The sequence below is a fragment of the Macrotis lagotis genome, chromosome 7, assembly GCF_037893015.1.
Source record: "Macrotis lagotis isolate mMagLag1 chromosome 7, bilby.v1.9.chrom.fasta, whole genome shotgun sequence".
NCBI classification, from domain to species: Eukaryota; Metazoa; Chordata; class Mammalia; order Peramelemorphia; family Peramelidae; genus Macrotis; species Macrotis lagotis.
The window spans coordinates 181,191,776-181,201,717 of record NC_133664.1 but is presented as its reverse complement, the minus strand read 5'-3'; the positions used below and the strand labels follow the sequence as shown (position 1 = coordinate 181,201,717).

At 48.3% G+C, this 9,942-nt stretch overlaps 1 protein-coding gene across 1 annotated transcript in view; it reads left to right on the top strand.

The window, feature by feature from the left end:
• Positions 1–338: 338 nt before the first annotated feature.
• Positions 339–9,942, top strand: part of GATA3 (GATA binding protein 3) — a 35,470-nt gene continuing 25,866 nt past the window's right edge. Inside the window, exon 1 of the mRNA XM_074194163.1 lies at positions 339–489. The gene's annotated coding sequence lies outside the window, so the exon portion shown is untranslated. The remainder of the gene's footprint in view (positions 490–9,942) is intronic.

The following is a 9,942-nucleotide window of genomic DNA, read 5'->3' as shown; positions in this document are numbered from 1 at the left end:
GGTCACATTACAGTACTGTCTTGCGTTCCCCAGTTGCTGTCAGTTTCACACTCCCCTCACGTCCTGTGGTTGCATGAGGAGGGGTGTAATTAAATGTCTCTCTCTCTCTCTCTCTCTCTCTCTCTCTCTCTCTCTCTCTCTTCCCCCTCCTCTCTTCTCTCTCTCTCTCTCTCTCTCTCTCTCTCTCTCTCTCTCTCTCTCTCTCTCTCTCTCTCTCTCCCTCCTTTTTTCAACCCGGAAGAACTCTGATCTCTACAGTGAGGAGGAGGAGGAGAAAGAGGAGGAGAGTGGGTTGCTAGGAAGGATGCAGATCACCGAGGTTTTACTTTTCACTGGGAGCCCTTGTGAGATGCCGTGAGCTGCAGCTGCAGTAGAGGAAGCGGCGGCGGCAGCAGCAGTAGCCAGCGAAAGCTGTCATTTCTACCTTCAGGTCTCCGGCAAATCAAGAAAAAATAAAAAGCAGCTGGCCAGTCTGAGCAAGCTGTCCAGGTCAGTGAATACCGAAATCTCCCTCTCTCTAACATCGCGTTCTCTTTCACTTCTCCACGTGGAGAGAATTAGAAGGGGATTCTGAATTCAAAGGGGCAGCTGTTTTTGGAGGAAACTCTACCCGACTCCTAATTCTTATTGTTCTTTTGAAACAATCTGGATCTTGGACTTTCTATCATGACCTTGGTGTGTGTGTGTCTGTGTGAGTATGTGTTTGTTTGTGTAGGGGGAAAGCAGGTTTAGACTTCTGAGCTAGGTTCGGAGATAGCTACTTCTGGAAAGGAATTTTCCTCCTACTTACCTTCGGAGTAGAAGGAATTAGCTGGGGAGAATGAGGAGCAGGGCAGAGAAGGTAAACCATAACCTGCTCTCCTGGGAGTATTGCAATTTTCTTATTACTAAGACGAGAGTTCAAAGTCTCCTAAAATTTTGCCTGTTGTAAAATGAACGCCGGTGCATCTATTATTTTTCTGTGCGTCTATGTATTTTGGTGTTAGAAGTGTATATGGGGTGAGTTTAGGCACATTTTCTTGCTATATAATTCAAGAATTAGACATGTAGTAAGAAGAAAATGTTTGACCCCCCAGATGTGTCGGCATCCGTATTCTAACAGGTCAGGTACAAGGGCATTAGGGAAGCTTTAAGGCACATGCTACCAAATAGAAACCCAAGGCAGAACAACTACAACTAAGGGAGAGAGCATAAAAGGTTAGAGCTTTCGGGGAAGAAGGGCTCAAGGGTTCTCGCTTCTTTCTCCTGTAACAGTTGGTGATTTGAACTGACCCTGAGTAAAGTGGAGTGTTCCCTGGGCAGTTTTTCTAGAGGAGTGTAGGTGATGTAAAGAAATTTAGCCTAAATCTAGATGTCATTATTTTCTACCCTTCACACAAAACTCCTACCCCCCAAAGTGATTACCTTTGAGTACAGGATGACAGCTGAACTAGATAAAACTCTGCCGCCAAAATATATGACTAGTTTCCCCTCAGCTTGGCGCAGAAATAGGATCCCTCCTAATCCATCCCTTTCCAAACACACACACACACACACACACACACACACACACAGACATACAAACACGCACACGCCAGGGAGCCTGGTTTGTTGGCTCCAGGTTATAAACATTTAACGGGACAATTATCTATCACCACCCCCTGCCTCTGTCAACTTATTGATGGACAGCAATTGGTCAGCCTGAGGGTAGGAGTTTGGGCCACTTTATTAGATCAAGTAGGTGGGGGAGGGAAAGGGGGGGCATAACAAAAAGTGGGTGTGCCCTAGCACTCTGCTCCTGGGTTCAATTTCAAGGTATATTCATTGGCACCTTGTGCTATGGATGTGTCTCCCCGACTAGGGAAGGATTGAATGGTTGAGGATTCGTTTTGGGTGTGGTTCTTAGTTATCAGAAGGACTGTGGAAGTGGGTATATCGATGCAGGCTAGGGTCAGTTACTGCGACTCCTGCCGAATCAGGCAAGAGTAGAGAGCCATATAGAGGAGAACTGGATAAAGACTTGGGCTTTAAATTCTGCGTGCAGGACTGGATCTCGTTGAGATTTCAACTTAAATCCTAAATGGCAGTGGAAGAGGTCTATCTAATATTGAAGGAGTCTGGAAAGCCTGGGACAGAAGCACTATCCATCCTTCCCAGCTCTCTCTTCCATGCACAAGCCTTTTTTTTTCTTTATCCTGATCTTAGCGCTGCCAGTTATTAACTCTGACAACCAGGATGGATCCGTGTTAAGGCCATCCAAGGTATGTATCTTCCTGAAGCATGGGATATCGAGGGTATAGGGAACAGTGAGGAGAGGCAAAGAAGTAGGGAAGATTAGGTGACAACTATTTAAGCTCTTCAGGTGCTCTTTGATGGAAAATCTCAAGAGAAAATAATACAAAACAAGAATCTTGCCCAATCAGATCTTTGACCTCTGGGATGTAGGGACCCAGAGGCCAATTGGTTCGATAAGTGGGAAGGGTAGACCCAGGCGAGTGGCAAAAAGGCAGACATAAACTCTGCTCCAGAGTATTCTACCAGGCCGTCAAATTTGCATACATATCGATTAAGGCAATATTATTCTAGAAATGATTATTTCACGAAGTACACATTATTGAAACTGTTTTCTTTAACAAATGGTTGACTAGTCTTAAGGTCAACCGCTGTGCTGAGAGCAAGCAAAGTCGGCTATACGAAGGTAATTTCAGTTCTCCTTTTTCTTCCCTCTGGATGATTTCTGAGTTGCCCACATAGTGTGGCTTGCTCTCTTCGTCTGGTCTCCTGCCAGGAGCTTCTGTGATGGAGACAGGGATTAGAGGTGGTCTGAGTTTGGTGGGATTTTTGGAGAGCCATGCTAAAAGAAGGAAATTGGGCTTCCCTTAGATGATGGACTGAAGTACTGGCTGGAGTCCCGAAAAACGCCGACTATTTTTAAAAACAAATTGCAGGGGTGGGAATGAATATCCATTATTCTAAGGTGGTAGGGGTAGGCACACAGATTAACCACTGATTAACCACCTTCAGCCCCTGGCTGTACGAGCTGCACTTGAATGTCGTCAGGCAGCAGTACCAGAAAGAAAAAGAAGAGGCACTCGATAGTCATATGCTTAGCCACCCATCCCACCCTGACAGATGCCTTTATACTTGGCTACATGGACACACACGTACATATTCACACAAGTAAATCCACGCAGAGGGTTCCGGAAGGGGTCTCTACGCAAGTCAAAAGTTTAAGAAAATGTGAAAAAGGCCAAGCTGAAATCTTTGTGTTTGAATGATATTCAACTTCTCATCGCCCTGATAAGAACATTTTTCTCCTTAATTACCCGCCCCATAACACTTCAGCTTTTCCGCCTCCACTCCCCACTCCACCCCATCCTACCAGAGATCCCAAAGACGTGCTGGTCTTATGGCAGCTTTAATTCAGCTCACCTTCTTCTAGAGCAGATCTGGGGGGGGGGGGGGGGGCATGTGCAAAGGAGAAGAAAAAAGACAGGTGGGAATGATGGGAAAGAGGGTAGAAGAGTTCTCTTGACTTCACATCCAGAAAACTTCTGGAGGTTTGGGAGGAAGAAGTTATGGGAGGAAAGGGTTTTGAAAGAAGTAGGGGTCACAGAAGACTTGAACCCTCAACTGCTTCCCTTTCTCTAATAACTCCAAATTCCCAGGCCTGGCAGTGCCGAGAGGAAGGGAGCATTGGAGAATGAGTGAAACATTTTTTTTAGAGTAATTAATAAAGCAACCGGAATAGTCCCTTCTCTGCCAGTCGATTGTTCTGAAGGTCAATTTTAGTATTGAAGTTCCCACTAGAAAGAAGGCAATGAAAAGCTGGGGCGATATGCCTTCCCTGGCTTTCACTTTCTCCACACCAATCTCTGGTGGTTGCAAGTGTCGCTGCCCCTGTAAACCAAAGGAGAATGACCCCCTGGGATCCACTAACCTAGGACTTGCTCTGGACGAAATTCAACTCTGCCTCACTCGGCCTCTCCCTACAGCCGCTTGCTCACCTCCTCCTCTTTGTCCTTGGCTAACTCCACGAAGGCAGAAGTTTCAGAGTTTTTTCCCTCTAGATAGTTATGAGGGAATGTTCGCTTCTCTTCTGCTAACCTTCACAAGGCAAATACTTTCTCTCAGTCCAGCCCCAATGTCCTCTTCTGATTCGTTTCTTTCCTCCTTCTTCAAATGTGCATTATTAAAACTAGAGCAGAACCCTTCCCCTTCTCTTCTTTCCACCCTATCCTGACTTTGTATCTATCTCCTTAACATTCTGGGTTTTCTCGGTTGAAGAGGGAGGAGGGAAGGCTAGAGATCCTTAGGAGCCAGCTGGGGCTCAAGGGAGGGAGGAGGTAAGGTGCTGGTGGGTGGTGAGGAGGGTAATCTCCAAGCGCATCTTCTCTCTCAGTCTCTTCGCCTCCTGTCGCCCCTCCTTACCCTGGTGGGTTTCCTTCCGAGTTTCAAACGGCGATAGATGAATAAGCGAAATGAAGAGTAAATAAAACCACACACCCCAAACCAATAGCTAATTTCAGAGCCAAGAAGGGTAAGGGAGCAGTTTTGGGGAAGCAGAAACCAATGTTCTTGGTAAATTCTTTCCTTTCTTGGCCTCAGTACCTTAAGATTCAATTTGGCTCACACGCACTCACACACACACACACACACACACACAGACACACGCAGACAGACTAAATCATCTCCTGTTTTCCAGCGAATTTTTGGTCCTCTCCGGAACACCCTGGGTTAGAAATAGAACAAAGCCGACTAGCTCTATTTCAAATCTCCAAGCCAGTGTTACCCACCCAGATGCAGCGAGCTGTGTCCCCTTGATCTAACTCCGCCAGTCTGGAGCTTGCCGCTTGACCGGGAAAAAGAAAAAGGGAAAAGACGCCTCAAAATCTGCACTCCTTCCATTGTCCCCTCCGACTTAACCTGGTCGGTCACTCTACCTACAGGCGCGTATTGGCCTCGTAGGCGCTCGGCCGACCCTGCTGAAGCCTCGACCGCCCGTGCCCTGGGCCGTGTCCCCTGTATAACCCTCCTGCTCCACAGCCCGGGGGCTGTTTATACAGCTTTACCTGTACTATTCTCGTACCCTGTAAAAAATCCCAGCCGGGCAACCGTAACCTAATCCGCTGCTAGAGGATGGGGGTAGGGAGTTAAGGCTTGGAACGGAGAGCGTAGGGGTGTGTGCCAGAAAGGGGCTTCTCTTCTCAACCCCTCGGGACGGAACAAAATGCAGACCAGGTGCGGGTGACCATCCTAATAAGACCGAGCTAACCAGGACAGCAGTCTCCATATCCTCCCCCTCCAAGTAGAGTCATTGTAAATCACTTGTGCGACAGGGTCACAAGCCCGGTTTTCAAGCAGGATAGAATGTTCCCTGAGCCACAGTATCCCGTCGCATTCCCCACTGGGACCGATTCTTCCCTTCTTCCGCCAAACTTTGAATCTTGTCTAGTTTTCCTTTTTTTTTCCCCCTTCCTCCAAATTCCCAGGAGCAAGAGCTGTTCCATGCCCTTACCTTCCGAACTCCCAATGGAAAAAAGATGAGGAAAAGGGGTCTGAAAACAGCGGGAAAGGCCTTCGGCTAACCCAGGAATTGTTGAAAGTCTGTGGAAATCAAAGTATATATAGATTTTTTCGACTTCCCTACTCGTCTTTCCATCTGCTTACACGGTTTGCTCAACCAACTCTCCCACAACCCTGGTAGGGGCTGAGGCCTTAGCTTGCCTTAAAATCGAATTAAACGCTCTTCCTCGGTTATTGTCTCTAGCTAATTGCTCCAACAATGGCCTCTATTAAAACCCCTAGCTGCTCAATTAGAAGCCGAAGTGGTTTGACTCAGGCCCACCGAAAGAACAGAAAAGGGGGCCAAGGAGGAGTAGAGAGGAGAGAATAAGAACGGGACCTGGCCAAAGCGGGTCAGCTCAGGGAACCAGAGACTGGAGGATTTCGTTTCCTTCCAAGACAAACAACCACAGCGGACAGTTCACACCATTTTTATTGATGGGTAATAGCAAATGATGATTGATTTAAATCCTGAAAGGGACTTCCCCTATTTCCTCCGCTCCTCTCAGTCACATTTCTGCCTCCTCCTTTAAAGCCCCCTCCCCCAATTTCTTGCTTTTGGTTTTATTCCACTCTTAAGGTCTCTTTGGGGCTTGCTCTCAACCTTGTTTTATTTTCCTTTTGAAAGAACGCCCGCCAGGCGCTGATGATAAGGTTGAGGGTGGAGAGACAGGAGTGACACAAAAGCCAAACTGCCCAGCTTCCTTTTTTTTTCCGCTCACTTGCATTTTTGCTGTTTTGAAAAAATCCAAGTCTTTCTCCAGCTTTCTCCCCCTTCCAGCGTCTTTAAATAAACACCATTGAATAATCCCCCCCCCTCCCCCGGCAGTCTGAGGCGACTAACTCTCGATTAGTAACTTTTTTGTCTTTCGACTGGAAAACTCGAGATTCCCCTCGGTCCTTCCCTTAACTCTTTTCCCACATGTTCTGCACCTAGCCCAAGTTGGGTCAACCTATTCGGCCCACTCGGTCTCGGCAGCTCCGGCAGGAGTTATCTCCTCTTTCCGGCTCCAACCTCCTGAACAGAGAGATGTTTTCTCTCCTTCCTCCTCGTCCTTCTCAGGTCAGGTTTCTCGGCAAAGCGCCCCCCCCCCCACCCCGTATTCCTCCCGCCCCTTCCCCGCCCCCTTATTTTGGGTCCGGAGTTGGGGAGGGGAGTAGGGGAAAAGGGAACGGATATATCTCTTCACCCCAGCCCAAAGGGAAGCTGGCCTTGATAATTATTCGACTCCTTTCCCGGAAAGGACACGCTCGGCCCTTTCCAATATACTTTAGGAGCGGTCCAGCTAATTTCTCCTAGTCTTCTGAAGTCCAGTGCCCCACACTGTCCTTCTAGAAAAGACGATGTGAAACTCCCTCCCTCTGGAGCCCTGTGTTTCCGACGTGCGCTCAGGCAAAGCGTCCAGTGCATTTTACTCCCACGGCAAAATCCCCTTACCCTAGCTGAGAGGCCTGGTTCCCAACAGCCGAGGCAAAGCGGCAACGGCAGGAGCATCCTCCTTCCCCAGTGCTGAGACAGGCAGGCTGCTGCTAGGGGAGAGAGGCGAGACTAGCCCGAGACAGCCTGGGTGGCAGGGAGGAGGGGGGCGGGCTGGAGGTGGGGGCGCCTGGCCTGAGTGAGATGGGGCAGAGCACACCGCGCTGTGAAGGAGCAACCTTTTGGGGGTGGGTGGGGGCGCGCGCCTATCTTGGAAGTTGGTAGAAAAATAATAAGAAAAAAGAAAGGCTTGGACCACCCTTCGTCCTTTGGATGCCTCCCCCCCCTTCCCTCCGTCTTTCACCCCCCCTCCCTTAAGGAAGCCAGGGCCTGCCGCAGCAGCTGAAGCGTGCCAGGCCGGCGCCTGGCGTGGCCCAGACCCCCTCAGCCCAGCTCCCAGCCTCAGGCCACGCTCTGTAGTCCTCTCTTTGGCCCCAGCTCATTACCTCCCTTCCTCCCCCTCCCCTCTTCCACCCCCCACCTCCCGGACTCGTCCCAGACCTCGGCCTTCCTTCTCTTTATCCACCCAAGCTTCTCCCCTTCCCACCCTGCCCCTTGCTCCTGGCTCTGGGGCTGGGCCTGTGACGTCAAACCCAGTGTGGCGTCGGCTAGACTGGCCGGCGCGGGCCATCAAAAGAGCAACGTCCTCTTCCCCAATTACCCACTGTCAGTCCGGGAACAGGGGGCGGACAGGCTGGGAATTCGATGTTAAATACCCCCCTACAGGCTGGCTCCATTACGGAGAGCATCTACCTCCCACCTCCCCCACTCCTCCTCCTCCAGCCTCCCCAACCAATTTGTAGCCCATCTACCTGGATGGAAAGCCGGAGACTTAGCGCCACTTTTTGTGGGTTGGGTATCCATTTGAATATGACCAGATACCGAGCATACCATTAAAGCACAACGGAGGGACTGAGCCAGTCCCCTAAGTATGCATTTTTTCCATTTTTTTCCTCCTCAAGGTGGGGGGGGGCGGAGAAACTTCCGGATATTCTGGTTTCTCCTGTCCTCCTGCCCTCCTATCACCTGAATGAAAATTTCTATTATGCCCCATATTACGATTAAACATTTTAAAATTCCGTGAGTCAGCACTTTTCTCCTCAGAACAATCCCCTGGGCAGTGTGGGCTGCTCTCAGAGTTGCTGCCGATTCTTTCTAAAGGGAACCGAATTTCCGTACCAGAGTTTTTCGGGTGTTTTTGTGAGTGCTTTTTGTGCTAGGCTGAGATACTAGCATCCTCCGCACCCCCCCCCCCCCCCCCCCCGACACTCCACCTCCAGTGAATTTAGGACCAGGCACTGGTTTTGAAACTTTTCCCAATCATCTCCATTTCTCATTTTAAATACTAACGGAATGGATGTGGGTCTATAGTCCTCCTCTGTTTATGGAATGATTTCCGGTGTGTGTTAGACATATACTAAATAATTAAACGCTTTAGAGAACGCAGTGAGCAGGAGATGCTGGCAACTTGATTGGCCCTAGAGAGAAAGATGGTCAAAGAGTGAGAAGAAAATCGATGTTCTTTTTACTGGGCCAGTGTTATAAAACAGCGGCGGTAACTGGACTCAGGAGAAACCTGGAGGGGGTCCTTAGCTTTGCTAATTAATTTGAGACATTCTCTTTCTGTGTCCGATTTAAACTGAGTCCCAGTTTTAAATCGGAATTTGATTGCTGAATTATAAATTTAAAGACAGAGAACAAATCTCAGGCTTTGTCTCATCCATTTTTCAACTTCTCTCTCTAGAAAACTATAGGAGGCTTGGCACAGAATATAGAACTTTTCAAAAGCTGAATACTGGCATTTCCTCTCTCATCTGGACTTTTCTAGAATTTAGAAGAAAAGTTAACCTTTGTGAATTTATTTTCACCCTCATCTATTTTCCATTTATATGCAATATGTGATTTTTTTTTATCAATTCTTCATTATAATTTTTTGGTGTTTGATTAACCACCAACATCTCTGTAGGTAAGAAGACTAGAAATCTTTTTTCTTTTACTTTTTTAATATTACTTACCCTCCCCCTCCCAACCCCCCCCTTCGCTTTTGAACTTAAAGCATCATTTTACTTCATTTTGTGCACAGGGCTGGTACTTTAGCACCGCTAGGGGATGCAGTGGCTCAATGGACTGAGCAGAGGTAAAGGTGGTTCGAACTCTCCTTTCCAGCCAATCACTGGAACCTTATCGCCAGTCCCCTCAGCCTGCGTTTTCTCCATTGGCCCCGGCGTCTCCTTCTCCCCTACACTCCGCCCCTGCCCTCCGCTCTCCTCCTCGCCCCACCCCCCTGCTCCTAATCCTGTCCCACCCGCGCTCTCAGACCAGTAGCTAAAGCCTTCCAAGTTTGCAGCGGTGCTGAGGCTGACCCGTCCTCACTCTACTGACAGTCGTACAGCTGGAGGATTAAGTGGCGGAGTATTATTTCTTTGGGGGAGGTCTCTCTCTCCTCTCTTCCTAGTTTTGGTTAGATATGCAAACACTGGAGCCAGTGAGGGACCCGCAACACCCCTACAAAAAGTGGGAAAAGTTTTGTAGCGAGTGTCAGGAGCCACATTCCCTCTTCTGGTTTGAGTGTGCGAGCCACATACACATGCACACACAATCGCAATTACACACACACACACACCCCGATTCTCTTGAATAAATGTAATGTTTCTCCCCTGCACAACGTTTGCATTCAGGCAAGGCAAACTAAAACATATATTACTTGGTTCGCACAATACATCTGTAACAAATGAACTGGTGCTAATTTGAGGAGCTTCTTGCTGAAAATGGAAAGATATCTTGTATGACATGGAAATTAGGAAAATGGAAGCAGAAACCGACGTTTCTTAACTTGGTGATATCTGGACATTTTAGAAGATTGCCAACCTAAATAGACTTTGAAATTTGTAGTTTCCTCATCAATTTTCCGTGCACTTATA